We start from the raw sequence: 16,774 nt of genomic DNA, 5'->3' as shown, positions 1-16,774 counted from the left end.
ATAGTAAGCTTTGCTTCTTGTTGCTCTACATGTTGGTTAATTCATTCATTCATTAAGTGTTGCTCTACACATTCTATAGCCCGCACGCTCTGTCATGATGTATAGACCATTCACGCACATACATGGGGCAGCGGTGCGACATGTACCGGCTCTGATTCTAGTATCGTAGAATTTGGAATCAGTGAATTCAAAAAACTTGTTGGACATTTGGTTATCTCGTTGAATTTGAATTATTGTTGTACTAGAGATATTTGCATGCCATTGATGAATAAATTGTTCTATTTTCTATAATTAATTTGAGTGTTGCAGGCATGGTTTAGTTAAACGAAGGAAATATTGTCCATTTTTATGTAAATTATGTTTGAACTTTGATGAATTTCGTTGTGTTTGATGAAATCCATCATGTTTGTTCAGCTTTGTTTTGAAATGAGTGCGGAAATCCATCATGTTTGTTCAACTTTGTTTTGAAATTAGCGCGGACAACCTTGGAAGGTTGGCTCCCGCATCACTATCTACGGACTAGTCTCCATCACTCCGCGGATGAATACAGGTGTCGATTTGAGGGTCAGCGTTGTAGATACCCTTATGACACAGAGAATAGCAAAACCAGCATAAATCATGAAGAAAGTACGAGTAGAACTGCGAAGAGGATTTGTATAGCAGGTAGGAAGGGGCACAGATCCTGTACCGCTCATCTATTTGTGCCAAGATTCGGAAAATGGTTTGTGTATATAGTTTGTTTATTGTTTGTTATTATGTTTAATGTATTTGTATATCATGGCGGCATATCTGTTTGTGTGGGATAGGGTACCTTTTCCGTGGGATCGCCTAACAGTGAAGTACATAATTGAACATAAATAGGATGAACAAAAACGATTTATTATGTCATTCTCGTGTTGTTCTTTTTGGTTCTTGTTTGTTCTTATCTGTCTATGTTCTCATGCAAGACCATTCATCTTCACCATCATTTCCGTCGAAGAAATAGAAGAGAGCCTCTGCCTTTGTTAACGACTGAAGAGCTTCAATGATATCAACAAATAGAGCAGTATATTTGCTGAAAAATCATGAAGATTTTGCTGAATCTCATGGTTCATGTTTATGTTGCTTTCTATTTGTTGTTCTACTTGCTGGTTTCTTCGAATAACTTTACTGTTCAACATATTGAGTCTGTGTAGTACGTGAGAATTCTGTTGGAGGTGGAGTGGTGGCAAAGCTCGAGGATAACCTGATGGACAAACAGGTCCATACATAGGAGTGTTGCATTGTATGACTTGATCCTTTTGTGCATGTTATAATGCTAAGGGTAACTCCAGAACTATTAGATCTGGGGCTTGGTAGGATGAATATAAATTTATGTCTTACACTAAAAAAGAAGTTCTAATTATCGCAGGTTTTGCCTTTACACTTGCATCCTGGAAGATTGCTATAATTATCAAGCAAGCACTCCACCAAGCGTGTTCGTATAGGCCAGGTAGCACTGATAATCCACTGTGGGAGTGCCACAAGATACACGATTTTTTTTCATCAAAAAGCATTCAGACAGTAGGGAATCCTTTGAAGTAAGGAATAAGGAAACGTCGAGGATAATTATATTCAGCTTAACAGCACAAAACTGGATCATTGTGCTGTCATAACACAGAAGATGAACCTTCAAGCTATCCTAAAGCAAATCCATCAGACTGAATGAATGAACGCAGCAAGGTTTCTCTTGAGAGAATTGACAGCAGATAGCATCTGCAGATTCTCGGTGTCGCGTTTCCGATTGGCCTTGTTAGGAGATGCATCATCCTGTGGCTCCACAGGTGGTTCACTATCCAATGTGCCTACATGCTCACCCTTCTTTCCAGCTTGTTTTCGCACCAAGGTGGCCCTCCTGTACACAACAATACACAGTAAGCATAAATTTAACTCCGTCAAGGTCAAGCAGATTGTACAGTAGCAGGATAGGGAAACAATGACCTCTTGTACCGGGGGTCAGTAGGATCCAGTGCATACAGGTGAGACGTGGACATGGGTGAGAACCTCTCATCTTTGCTAACATCGATTTCACCAACTTTGTCCTCGACAGAATCCTTGCCCTTTTTACTCTTGCGTTTTATGTTATAACCCTTTGCACCATTGGCTGCATCCTGGCCAGCAGCAACCAAGAGCTCCAACTCTTCTTTAGTTGCTTCTGGCTCATAATGTTCCTCTCGAGACCTGTCCTTTCCTTTCCCTTTGGCCTTCACCTTCGGTTTCTTCATGGGCTTAACTTCTTCGTTCGACTTTTCACTGTCAAGGAAATCATCAGCGCTATCTTGGTCACTATAGCCATTGTCATCCTTTGACCACCTCTTTCTAGCCTTCCACTTCTCCTTCAATTTTTCTTGGTGCATCTCCCAGACAGTCTTCGTCTCAATGCTCTTTCTCTCAAGGATACGTTTGCTGAGGTCCTCGAGCCCCATGTTGAATGTTATCTCCATGTCCTCGTCATCTGTTCGTTCCTCATCAGATTTATGTCCTTGTTGTAGTAAACGAGCCAACCTTTCCTCATTTGTTAACTTCCTTTTCGCTACACCGTTTGGCAGAGACTCGTCACTGGAATCATCTACATCATCATCTGATGCACTGTCACCACTTGCTATATATTTACCATAGCCATCAAACTGCAACAGAAAGAATACAAGACGTCAAAGATGGATAAACAAAGAACAGGACAAGAAACAATGACCAACAGATGGGAAATTTTCATGAGACAGACGAGTAGAAATGATGCATGCCATCATTATCAAGTTATGTGATTTTGTAATTAAGAAACTCACAGTTGTTCAAACAAGATATGAAAAAAAAAGGGTCTTGGATGATACTGTATTTATTCCTTTATTATTCACTAGTGCTGAAAGCCTATCTTGACAGTTGACTTGACACGTGGTTTTCGTCCCTTGGCATTTAGTATAAATTCAAAGAGAAACTAAGTTTTTAGTTTTACGTTAGCAAATAAAACATTTTAATTAAAATAATAGAGCTGACCTCATGTTTGAACTTTTGCCTCAAGATCTTACGCTCTGGTTCATCATCATCCCAGGTGGACTTTACTTTGGTACGCTGCAAAGCAGGCGTCTCAAAATCAGGCGCCTTGTAACTCAGAGGTGCCTGCACGAAGTCAAAACAAGTTACGAACTGAAAAGACCTCTTTTAGAACAACTGAAAGGCAGAATGAAGGAGGGGACGGGATCTGGCGAAAGCTTTGTCAATAAGCTCGGTGGAGCTCAGATCTGTGGCGATTTGGCCCTGGTAGCTAGTCCGGATCTGAAGCCTCGTGGGAAGGAAGCGAAGCTGCGCATGCATTTTGGAGTGCTTCCCCAGTGGTGCTGTGATGGCCGACGCCATCTTGTCGCTGGCTCTTCTGGCCGTAAGGGCGGCCATTCTCAACCTCCAGGCTTGCAGGCCGAGATGGAGGTTCTTCGGCTTCAATGCGGCGTCCACCGCCTGCTCTCTCCCAAATCGTGATTTTCTGATTTGTTGTATGTTCCTTTTCGTAAAACTATAGCTGATGTGTTTTTTTAGTTCTTTATGAGGTCCTCTGTGTAGTTTATAATCCCACCCATCAGTTTTAATGCAGTTTCTGGGTCCTTTGGGACCCTTCCCTTGTTCAGAAAAAAAATATAGATGCATATACGATCTATTCAAGTAATATACCTCTGTAGCTACATCACAAGCAGGATATTTGAACTCCCTGGAGTCATCAATAAACTGCAAATGGAACACATTTGCCGTTTTCAAGAACTCGGTACCATCAAGAGTTGTGTATAGGTGATCTGCAGTTGCAACGGTATCACACTCCACAACTGCATAGTAGTACCTGCAGCAAGATCAATATAATCATTAGAGAGCAGAACAACAAACCCTTGGCAAGTAGTAACATTTTCATATGGTAAATATCAAAGATGTATAGACAAGGCCATGTATGCACACAATCCCAAACATGTGAAGGAGAAGCCGCCATAGTTACATTTACACAGGATCTGAACATTTTTATATTTTAATTAGCAAGAGAATATTATGGAGTATATTGTTAAAAAAATCATTCAAACTCTTCTTGGTAAGTCCCAGAAAAATAGAAAAGTAAACGAGATGATAATCAACAAAGGTATCTCTATGCTTTGTTGCTAACCTGAGTTTGTTTAGCTCATAAGTACGGAGCTTGTTGTTCTCAGTCTCATAGTCAAGGTCACTATCTTCTTCACCATCATCATCGTCTTCGTCATCATCGTTGTTATCATCTTCCCCATCATCATCACCATCACCATCACCATCAGCGCCAATAAGAGCAGAAGGGCCTTGAGTTGCCTCAATGTTCATGCACTTCAGACCAAATTCTGTTGGATATATCGAAACTGATACAACTCGCCCACCTTTCGGGATACAGGATGTCATGACCATATACAAGTCCACCGCCGGTTGAAAGGGCAAAACAAAGGAACACAATATCATTGAGCCCAAGCAGCCAAAGAGAAGTTTTCATGACCAACACAAACTATAAATGCCGAGGGGTTTGTTCCATTGTTTGGATCTCCAGTTAAGCAAAACACAGGATTTCGTTCAGTTAAATATGGACTATTATCAAAATATTTTGTTGGGGGTGCTGCAAAAATCATAGAAAGTGCTTGAATACTTAACCAAGCAAACAATACACATACTTAAATGCAAAAAACAATCATTACAAGTGTGTTTGAGTAATGGGCATTTCTTTGTGAAGTTTTGGGATTCAGTTCCACTCTAAGGGTTCAAATTTAAATTCCTTACCGAAACAGATCCTTAGGGGTAAGTTTGCACGGATGTTGTGAGATATTGGCAATTAGCACCTACAACACAAAGAAATGATGATGTTTGCGCTGATTTGGGTATACATAAATATGGACACATTTTAACTATATACATCATTGTGTGAGGATGTCTGGACCAAAGAACCCAGTAATTTGACAGCACTTCAGAATTTGTTCTTAATCCTGAATATCTACATTTGGTGCATTATCTCAACTAAAAACAGGCGAATTTTAGTGATAGAGATTTCACCTGTTCTCAACAAAACAAAAAGATGAGAAATGAAAACATCTTTAAGCCAAACAACATGAATCTATGCGTCGTACTTCAACCTAACAAACTAACAAAATAACATAGCTTTTTTCAGAACTCCTTACTGTTTTACTAGCATGTATTTAATAAACTGCCCTCTAAACAACCCTTAAAGGTTTTATATAAGTCTGCAGACAAAATGCAAGAACAAAGAAATGCACATTAACCTCACAGAAAAGAAACAAGCTGGCCTCAAAACACATTCCTTCAAAGGTGATTCTCATGCAACTCAAATAATAAAACTGCCTTTTGAACATGGCTGAAATTGTTCAGGCAGACGGATTACTTGTCAAGATAATAGAAATTTGAATTGGCGCACACCTTAATATGATCCCAGTCCATATTCACAACAGCAAGCCTGTGAGTTTCCTTGTCAATCACAGGTGCATCATCATGCCTCGCCATCAAGTAATGAGCGATGTCACAGCCCACAGAGTACTGCAAAATAAAGAAATGCATATTAATCTGTGTGCTTTTCTAGGAACGAAGATGACAGATTTGGAAGGGAAACATCACCTGGTCATCTTCGTCGTCCTCCTCGTCGTCATCGCTACTGGAACTCTCTTCTTCCTCTGGCCCATCCTCTTCTTCAAGCTCATGATCCTCCTCGCTCCTCCTGTTCCGCCTTTTCATAGTCCTTTTCGCCCCCCTCCTCTTGGTTGAGATAGTACCGCAGCATGGGGTTCTCCCTGTCCCTGGCGCTCTTCTTGCGGCGTCTGCCGCGCTTGTCCACCGGCGCCGCCGGAGAATCGAACATGGGGTCCGTGAGCATGGGGGCCATGAACCTCGAGTCGAGGGCCACCTTGGCCTCCTTCCGCCGCATCGGTCGGAACCTCGGGTCGGTCCGCACCGCCGTGAACCGCTCGTCCTCCATCGCCCGCTTCATCCTCGAGTCGAGGGCCTCCTTCCGCCGCATCGGTCGGAACGTCGGGTCGGCCCGCGCCGCCGCGTACCGCTCCTCCTCCATCACCCGCTTCGTCTTCGAGTCGACACGCTTCAGCTCAACCGAGCCTGCCACCGTAGCCGCGATCAGGAGCAGGAGCTCGAGTCGCGGGCGAGTGGCGGCGGGGATGGATGCGGGAGGGCGAGGTTGTGGCGGCGGGTGGGGACAAGGGCACCGACAATGCTAAGACGCTTATATAGCCGGTTGTACAGAAGAAGAAAATGGCATGAAATTCAGAAATTGCGTGATTGGCAACCAAAGGTGGCCAACGGCCGGTTTTATGAAAAAACAAATCAGGAAAAATAATAAAACGGATCATGTCATGCGGGCACGTGGGCTCCAGGTCGCCACGAGCATGGCACCGTCCGTTTAACCGCGTGCCCAGGCCAGGCCTCCTTACAAACAATATATCAAAAGCAGTGTTTTACCTCTTTGAGAGGGCCTAAATCTAGATAAACATCGTGTTTCTACTTTCTTCTGTTATCATCTAACTCAGATCACTAAGCTTGGGACCCCCTATCCGAGATCTGTTGGTTTTAGCACCAACACCCCCCTCCCCTCGAGTACCTTGGACTCTTCATAGCACCGGCTATGCAATTGTGTAGGCCCTCCAAGGGGTTTGTCCAAACATTTAATGGAAAATCTGTGAAGCTTTCTTGGGTATCATAGGCCAACCGGTGCATTTAAGCAAAGCTTAGAAGTCTACATCGACCTACGTTTTCATAGGGGCTTAGAAGTCTACATCAACCTACGTTTTCGTAGGGGCTCATAATGGCGAAAAGCATGATGGTTTGCATCACCCCAAGTGATACGGTATGTCGGTCATCAAGATGTGACTGGAGCATCTGTGGCGGAGCTATGATACCGAATCAGGCAGGCCAATAGATAGGAAAACCCAATAATTTTGCCCTTATGTCCTAGTCTATTTTCAGCCTGTCATTGTTTTTGCTATGGGCTGGGCGGGCCATGCCCATTTTTCTAAAAGCATCTCCAGCCGTTGGCCCCCCAGGCGGCGATTTTACGCGCCCCCTGAAGGCGAGCCGGCGCTAAAATCGGCGCGGGGGCAAGCGGGTTCCGTGCCGCTCGCCCCAGGTCGCCCCAGACGCGTTTTTTTAGTTTAAAAATTCTGAATTCGACAAAGTTCGGCTAAAATTCGGCAAACTTGACATTCATATTCAACATGTTCGGCGTTTACATAGATTATTTAAAAAAATATCTACGAGGCGAAGAAGTCGATGAGCGCGGCGAAGTCGCCGACGTCGCCGCCGTCCTCGTCGTCGGCCTTCTCCTTCTTGATGGCGTGGCCGCCCCTGCTGGACCCCTGCCCGGCATCTCCATGGCGGACTCGCGGCGGCGGCGCATCGTCGTCATCGCTGTCGTCGAGGACGACGATGCCTCCCTCGTCCCGGCCACGGCGACGAGTTTCGAACCGCGCGAAGGCGGCGCACTGGCGCTCCATCTCCGTCTGCGCCCAGTCGTCGCGCACCCATTTGAGGGCCGCTTCGTCGTCGAGCTCCTCCTCCTTCACGCCGCCGGTGAGCCCCGGCTCCGTCTTTGGCTTGACGAAGCGCGGGGGAGCCGAGAAGGAGGCGCGCCGGCCGCCCTCTTGATGAAGATGTCAGCGTTGCGGGTGCGGCGGCCGAGCGGCGTCTCCGCGGCAGGCTCGGCCTTGACGCGGAGGAGCGCCGGCCGAGCGGCGTCTCCGCGGCAGGCTCGGCCTTGACGCGGAGGAGCGCCGGCGAGCCGGAAGAGTGGGTGGAGGAGCGGGAGGAGGAGGAGTCGGCGAACCTCCTGGGCACCCACGGCCCGGCGCTCCGGCGGGGTGTCGGGACGGCTGCCGCGGTAGGGTATGCCAGCGGCGGGTTATTGCCGCCCTCAAGGTATTCCATCGCCTCGTGCAGGGTGCGGCCGGGGACACCCCACCAGACGCGGCGGCTGTTGCTGTTCTTGGGGCCGCCGACCACCGGCGCCCCGTTCGTGGACGCCAGCCGGAAATAGTCCGCCCACGCCGCGTGGTTGTCGGCGGCGAACTGGGGGAGGGCGCGCTGCTCCTCCGTCAGGGACGAGCACACGCGGTCGACCTCGGCGGCGAAGAGGCCGGGGCGCGCGTCGGCGTCGGGCACCGGGGGGATGGGGACGCCGCCGTTGCTGAGCCTCCATCCCGTCGGCCCGGCGCGCATGTCCGGCGGCGCCGGGATGTTGGCCTTGAAGAGAAGCCACGCCTCGCCCTCCTGGAGCGAGCGGCGGCCGAAGCCGTTGGCCGCCGCGGAGTCGCCGTGGAAGCGTTCGACCATGGAGAGGGGAAGGGAAAGGGGAGGAAGGGGAGAGCGGCAGAGCTCGACGGCGGACGGGAGGGACGGCGGCTGGTTTGGGCTCGGCAGACTCGGGACTTGTGTGGCCAGCGGCGAGGGGAAGCCTCTGGTTTTATAGCCCAGGTGAACGCGTGGCGGAAGGGGAGGCGTCGCCGCGCCAGCCAGCCCGTGACGCGCTGCCCGTGAGGAATCAATGGCAAGGCTGCCGGCGCCCCGCAGGAAACCGAGGCGTTCTGGGGAAGACGAGGCGCGTGCCACTGACTCGGCGGGCCCGGCGCGCTTTCGTGTCAAAACCCTCGCCCCGGCTTCCCTGAGTGCCCCCCAGCGCGCCGGGTTCGGCTCAGGTCCGTCGGCACCAATTTTGGCCCAAGCCGGCGAAAACGGGCTCCTGAGGGCACGACTGGGCGATTTTTAGGCACCGGCGCGACAAAAACGCCTGAAAAGGGCTTATTGGGGGCGCGGGTGGAAATGCTCTAACATATGTAGTTTTGCCAGTGAGGGGCGTCACCTGCTTTAGAGCCAGGTGAGTTGTTCGTGGCAAGGCAACATGCTTCTCTATGGAAATGTCATCGCCTGCCATCCACTAGCACCACGATGCTTTTGACAAGCCGACGTGGTTTGCAAGTTGTGTTATAGATTCAGTGCATCCCATATAAGTGTGAGGCCACCATGCCGACGCGTCACGGCCCCGGAATGGCACACCCCGTTTATTCATTTTTTATTTTCTAGAATTATTTTTGATAGATTAGGCCCAAAACAGCCTAAATTGGCCTAAAAACTCGCTGCAAGTTTAACTAATCTGCCGTGCCTGGGCCTGAAAGTGCCGCACGCGTGCGGGCATGTCACGGCCCGTTTCTAAATGGTCTCCATGGGCCATTGCCATGCCAGACACGTTTAATAGGCCCATTTGTCCAGGTGTAAGCAGAGGCCGGGTCTGGCTGTCTTGCCCGTCGCCCGGCAATTATTTGGGCGCCTCGGCAATTGTTATTGATGGACTGGTCGATGCATCAAACTTAGAAGCCCACGCATGCAATGAAGCACTGGTTTTGGCAAGGGATCTCAATATATCACATGCGATAGTTGCATCGGACTGCATGCAAGTCGTTACAGATATCAAGCGAGGCTCTAGTTCCTCGTATGCTTTTCTGCTTAGAGAGATTAATGATAGGATGAATGATTTTGCTAAAATTAGTTTCTGTTTTGAGAGTAGGGAGTCGAACGTTGAGGTGCATGCTTTGGCAAAGGCAGCGTCGTCGCTCCCGTCAGGTCGCCACATGTGGCTAGGGATCCTACCGGATATCATTTGTATTCCTTCTGTGCTGAACTTTGAATAAAGTCCCTAGTTTCACCTTAAAAAAAAAGGCCGGGTCTGGCTGTCTTGCCCCGTCGCCCGGCCGCTCGCTCCTTCGTCTCTCTCTTCTCATTCCGCCCAAACCCCACCCAACCCCACGAGCCAGCGCGCCATGGCGCCGCCGCAGTTCAACCTCATCGACGGCGACGTCCTCGCAGAGATCCTCCTCCGCCTCCCGCCAGACGAGCCCGAGCACCTCTTCCGCGCCGTCCTCGTCTGCAAGCCCTGGCTCCGCCTCATCTGCGACCCCGCCTTCCGCCGCCGGTACCGCGCGTTCCACGGCGCCCCTCCGCTGCTCGGCCTCCTCCACAGGACCCAGGTACTGATCGGAGACCCCGCCCCGCGCTTCGCGTCCACCACGTCGATGCCCGACTTCCCCCACCCAGGCTCCGACGGCTGCCCCACGCGCCCCCTCGACTGCCGCCACGGCCGCGTCCTCATCCACATGTTCCATGACCAGGATGCGGGTCTCCTCGTCTGGGACCCCGTCACCGGCGACCGCCACGTGGTGCCCAATCCGGACATCGACTGGATCGCCTACACCGGCGCGGTGTTCTGCGCCGCTGCCGGTTGCGACCACCTCGACTGCCACGGCGGCCCCTTCCGCGTCTTCTTCCTGGCCACCGACGATGGTGAGGAAGTCATCAAGGCGAGTGTGTACTCGTCGGCGATGGGTGCGTGGACTGCGCCGGTATCTCTCGACGATAGCTGTGAATGCTATGCCCGGCACAGGCGAGATTTGACTGCTAAGAGAAGGCGCTACATACCCTATGTCCAGTCTAGGCGTGTAGCCGCTATCGAAGACGCAGTCTACTTCACAATTTCGCGGTCTACTGCCATTGCCAAGTATGACTGCGGCAAGAATCGCTTGTCTGTGATTGACCCATCACCACCAGATACAGAGGTGTATGGTGGTTTCATTACTCTCATGGTGATGGAGGACAATTCACTGGGGCTCGCTGGCGTTAAGGATTTCAGTTTGAATCTCTGGTCAAGGAAGGTGAAGGGAGCTGCAAAATGGGTACCGTGCATGGTCATTGACCTGGAGAAAATCATGCCCATGGCCAAACCCCTCAAAGGCAATGGAGCAAATGTGGTTGGTTTCGCAGAGGGTCTGGGTGTCATCTTCGTTAGCACAGAGGATGGCTTATTCATGATCGATCTCAAGTCCGGGTTGCTGAAGAAGGTTGCACTAGCTAGTAGAAAAAGGGTCAAATGTCAAGCACATTAGTGCCGGTTTGCTTTTGAGCCGGCACTAATGTGTGCATTAGTTCCGGTTCCAACGGCTAGCCGGCCGCTTTCATTAGTACCGGTTCGTGGCCGACCTTTAGCATCGGTTCGTGCCACGGACCGGTACTAAAGTGAGTGATGGTAGGATGTTGTCAGTCCGGGGCCCCTCCAACACCTTTAGTACCGGTTCGTGGCACGAACCGGTGCTAAAGGTCGTCTTACATAAACCCTTCGTCCACCCGAGCTCGCTCTGTTCTTCCCCTTTCCCCTCTCATCTCTGTTCTTTCCCTCTTCCTCTCGAGCTCATCACACATTTTGCCCAAAATTTGTCAAGATTTGAAGGCCCCCATCCATTCAAATGATCACAAAGGTTAGCAACTTTGTCCTTTCATCTCTCATTGCTAGATTAGCTCTTGCAATGCTTTGTATAGTGATTAATTTATGAGTTTAGCAATTTGGGAGGAAAAATATGTGCTAGTATTTGATTTATATGCAATTTGAGGTCAAAAATAACACTTAGTTCACATATGTAGGTGTGGTTTACTTAGTGCCTTCTAAATCTCCGTCGTAACCACAGTCGATCGCCCGCGCCGTTCCGTCGCCGGCACCACCTTGTGGTGAGCCTCTTGTTCATGAATGTTTTACATTACCAAATTGATGTTTGTGTGATTTAAATATATAGTTACTCGTATAATTATCTTACCCGTACGTTGTTTGTTATACATAGTGCCATGGTTTTGACATCCGTCCCCGTCGGCCCTCGTCCTTGTTATGATTCGGATGTGGTATATTCTCTTTTAAAACTAGTTGTTGCATTTCGTGTTCATGACAAATTATGCCCATCAAGTTGACATAGATATTTTTGTCTAGGAGGTTTGTGAACCGGAATTCCAACCGACCCTATTGTCGAGAGGTTAAATTTAGTTGAAAGAGAAAACGAGTATTTGAAAGAAAAATTGAAAAGAATTGAGGGGGAGAAGATGGAATTGGAGTTGCATGTTGCCGATGTCGTCGATGATCACAAGATCAAGATGGAGAAAATGCGCTTGAAGATTAGAAAGATTAGAAAATATGCCATTGATAGTGAGGCTTGGTATCATTATGCTGTTGGATCAATTGTTACCTTAGTTGCGATCTTGATCGCATTTGTTGTTGCATTTAAATTCTTTAGTTAGAGAGTTATTTGTTTGTTGCATTTAAGTCTTGTATGAACTTTATGTATGAACTTGTATTAATTTGGTCTTTTCGGTGTTGTGTAATGAAGATGAGCCGACAATGTATGTACGATGACCGATGCTCTCCCGAGTTCATTAATGGCGTGCAAACTTTTCTGCTTGCGGCTGAGGCAAACAAGCGGGCGGATGGTTTTATGCCTTGTCCATGTTTAGTCTGTAAGAATGATCACAATTACTCTACGTCAAGAACCATTCACGTCCACCTGTTTAAGTCCGGTTTCATGCCCCACTATAATGTTTGGACCAAGCACGGAGAAAGAGGGGTTATGATGGAAGACAATGAAGAAGAAGAGGACGACGACAGCTATCCTGGCCATGGGTTCCCTGAATACGATGACACAACAATGGGGGAAGAAGCTGAGCCGGCAATGCGGGAAGAAGCTGAAGAAGAGGCATCAGATGAGCCCGCTGATGATCTAGGTTGGGCCATTGCCGATGCAAAGAGAAACTGCGCAAGTGATTTGGAGAAGAAGTTGCAGCGCATGTTAGAGGATCACAAGAAATTGTTGTACCCGAATTGCAAAGCTGACAAGAAAAAGTTGGGCACCACACTGGAATTGCTGCAATGGAACGCAGATAATGGTGTAACTGACAAGGGATTTGGAAAGTTGCTGGTAATGATAAAGAATATGCTTCCAAAGGACAACGAATTGCCCGAGAGTACGTACGAAGCAAGGAAGGCTATCTGCCCTCTAGGGTTAGAGGTGCAGAAGATACATGCATGCCCTAATGACTGCATCCTCTACCGCGGTGAGTACGAGGATTTGAACGCTTGCCCGGTATGCGGTGCATTGCGCTATAAGATCAGGCGCGATGACCCTGATGATGTCGAGGGCGAGCGCCCCAGGAAGAAGATTCCTGCCAAGGTGATGTGGTATGCTCCTATAATACCACGGTTGAAACGTTTGTTCCAAAACAAAGAGCATGCCAAGGCGATGCAATGGCACAGAGAAGACCGTAAGAAAGACGGAAAGTTGAGAGTACCCGCTGACGGGTCGCAGTGGAGAAAAATCAAGAGAAAGTACGGGAAGGAGTTTGCAGATGACGCAAGGAACGTATGGTTTGGTCTAAGCGCAGATGGCATTAATCCTTTTGGGGAGCAGAGCAGCAACCATAGCACCTGGCCTATGACTCTATGTTTGTATAACCTTCCTCCTTGGTTGTGCATGAAGCGGAAGTTCATTATGATGCCAGTGCTCATCCAAGGCCCTAAGCAACCCGGCAACGACATTGATGTGTACCTAAGGCCATTAGTTGAAGAACTCTTATAGCTGTGGAATGGAACAGGTGTACGTGCGTGGGATGAGCAGATGGGGGAAGAATTTGACCTAAAGGCCTTGCTGTTCGGGACCATCAATGATTGGCCTGCTCTCAGTAACCTTTCAGGACAGACAAACAAGGGATACCGCGCATGCACGCACTGTTTGGGTGATACCGACAGTATATATTTGGACAATTGTAGGAAGAATGTGTACCTGGGACATCGCCGATTTCTTCCGAGCAGGCATCCCGTAAGAAAGAAAGGCAAGCATTTCAAAGGTGAGGCGGATCACCGGACGAAGCCTCGCCACCGTACTGGTGCTGATGTACATGATATGGTCAAGGATTTGAAGGTAGTCTTTGGAAAGGGTCCTGGCGGACAACCTGTTCCGAATGACGCTGACGGACGCGCACCCATGTGGAAGAAGAAATCTATATTTTGGGACCTGCCCTATTGGAAAGACCTAGAGGTCCGCTCTGCAATCGACGTGATGCACATGACGAAGAATCTTTGCGTGACCCTGCTTGGCTTCTTGGGCGTGTATGGGAAGACAAAAGATACACCTGAGGCACGGGAGGACCAGCAACGTATGCATGGAAAAGACGGCATACATCAGGGTCATGCCAGCTACGTTCTTACCAAAGAAGAGAAGGAAATCTTCTTTGAATGCCTGCTCAGTATTAAGGTACCGTCTGGCTTCTCGTCGAATATAAAGGGAATAATAAACATGGCAGAGAAAAAGTTCCAGAACCTAAAGTCTCATGATTGCCACGTGATTATGACGTAACTGCTTCCGGTTGCATTGAGGGGGCTTCTACCGGATAACGTCCGATTAGCCATTGTGAAGCTATGTGCATTCCTCAATGCAATCTCTCAGAAGGTAATCGATCCAGAAATCATACCAAGGTTAGAGAATGATTTGGTGCAATGTCTTGTCAGTTTCGAGTTGGTGTTCCCACCATCCTTCTTCAACATCATGACGCACGTCCTAGTTCACCTATGCGAAGAGACTAACGTTTTGGGTCCTGTATTTCTACACAATATGTTCCCCTTTGAGAGGTTCATGGGAGTCTTAAAGAAATATGTTCATAACCGTGCTAGGCCAGAAGGAAGCATCTCCAAGGGCCATGAAAATGAGGAGGTCATTGAGTTTTGTATTGACTTTATTCCTGACCTTAAGCCGATTGGTGTTCCTGAATCGCGGCATAAGGGCAGACTGGATGGAAAAGGCACGCTAGGAGGGAATTAAAAAATATGTATGGACGGACATTCTCTCACTGAAGCACACTACACAGTTCTACAGAATTCCGCCTTGGTGGCTCCGTATATGGACGAACACAAGAATTTTCTACGCTCCAAACACCCGGAGCGGTCTGATGACTGGATTACACGTCAACAAACCAGGAGTTTCGCCGGCTGGTTGCAGACACGTACCATGCATGACGCCTCTATTGAAGATGACCTGTACTCGTTGTCCTAGTTACCATCTTCGAATATAATGACTTTCAAAGGGTACGAGATAAATGGTAATACATTTTACACGATCGCCCAAGATAAGAAGAGCACCAACCAAAATAGTGGTGTCCGCTTTGATGCAACAACCAAGACGGGAAAGGAAACATATTATGGTTACATAGAGGAGATATGGGAACTTGACTATGGACGTGGTTTGAAGGTCCCTTTGTTTCGGTGCAAATGGGTCAATATGACACGAGGCGGGGTAACGGAAGACTCGCAGTATGGAATGACAACAGTGGATCTCAACAATCTTGCGTATGCAAACGAACCATTCGTCCTAGATAATGATGTGGCACAGGTTTTCTATGTGAAGGATATGTCTACCAAGCCGAGAAAAAGAAAAGATAAGGAAGCGAATGCATCATACGATGAGCCAAAGTGCCACATAGTTCTTTCTGGGAAGAGAAACATCGTGGGAGTGGATGACAAGACAGACATGTCAGAAGATTATGAAAAGTTTGGTGAAATTGCTCCATTCACAGTGAATATTGACCCGAGCATCCAGTTAAATGATGAAGATTTTCCATGGCTACGGTGCAAAGGGACACACACGAAGAAAAAGTTTCACACCCAAAGATCTGGGATGTGATCGGCTTCACTATCATCACTTTCTTCTGTGTTTCACACCCAGGAGGGAATCTCTGTAATAGTTAGGGTAGTTATGTGTTTTGGCATTTGAAACACGAAGAAATTTTATGTGCAAACAAATTCTTTCATGCATTTACTGATTTTTTTCCAGCTAAATGACCCTGAAATTGAAAAGCATTTCAAATGAACTCAGAAAAGGTTGAAAGTTGGCATGGTATCATAATTTCACCCACATAGCATGTGCAAAAAAGTAGAGAGGGTTACCGCAAAAACTGGATGCACTTCGTGTATAAAATGGACAATCTCTTTCGAGGTATCAGGGTTTCGGACGAAAACTCATCCGTTACAAAGGCATTTCATTTTTTAAATAACCTAAGCATTACCAAATTGAATATAATGATAAAACACACTAATATTAAACATAAGAAAAAAGAATCACTGAAAAATCTATTTTCAAAGTTAAGTTATTCACAAACTAGTGATTCACACAAATTTCAAATAATTCAAAATGTAAACTATTCAAATTTGTAAACTACCGGCACTAATAGAAAGTTTGTAATTTTTTGTACCTAAAGCAAAAATATTTACAAAGAAACTCTAAATACAGCAAAAAACAACTCAAAAATAAATAAAGCAAAAAAATAAGAAAATAAAAAAGCCCGCCTACTGCGCCACAGCGGCCTGCATACGACTAGAAACCCAACCTGTTGTTGGGCCAGGATGCAGGCCCGCAAAGGTCCAGTAGGCCCACAGGGCAGCACAGAACATTTAGGCCCGGTAGGCCTGCTTTGGAGAGGAGCTCGAGAGAGCTACCGCACTGGGGCTTATAAACCAGTGCGGACGCCCCTCGGCTAGCGAGGTCGGACTAAACATGACACACCGCACCTGCGCCAGCGCACCACCTTTAGTACCGGGTGGTGGCTCAAACCGGTATTAAAGGGAGGGTCTTTAGTACCGGTTGGAGCCACCACCCAGTACTAAAAGTGGGCGCTTCCCGCCGCTTGGCCTGGCCAAAATTGACCTTTAGTACCGGTTGGTCGCTCCAACCGGTACTAAAGGCCCATCCTATATAAGAAAACACTTCAAAAAATTCAGTTTCTCATCTGCTTCTTCTCCTCTGCCCCGTTGCCCGTCGCCCCCCTCCCCCCGTTGCCGCCTCCGTCGCCACCCCTCGTCGACGCCCCGTCCCCGTCATCGCCACCCCGGCCGTCCCGGTCGCAG

At 48.0% G+C, this 16,774-nt stretch overlaps 1 pseudogene; it reads right to left on the bottom strand.

The window, feature by feature from the left end:
- Nucleotides 1–1,577: 1,577 nt before the first annotated feature.
- On the bottom strand, nucleotides 1,578–6,497 carry LOC123141061 (pre-rRNA-processing protein esf1-like; annotated as a pseudogene).
- Between the last annotated feature and the right edge of the window lie 10,277 nt (nucleotides 6,498–16,774).

The sequence above is a fragment of the Triticum aestivum genome, chromosome 6D (assembly GCF_018294505.1).
Source record: "Triticum aestivum cultivar Chinese Spring chromosome 6D, IWGSC CS RefSeq v2.1, whole genome shotgun sequence".
NCBI lineage: Eukaryota > Viridiplantae > Streptophyta > Magnoliopsida > Poales > Poaceae > Triticum > Triticum aestivum.
Note: the sequence above shows the minus strand (reverse complement) of the source record. Positions and strands in the feature narration are given on the sequence as shown.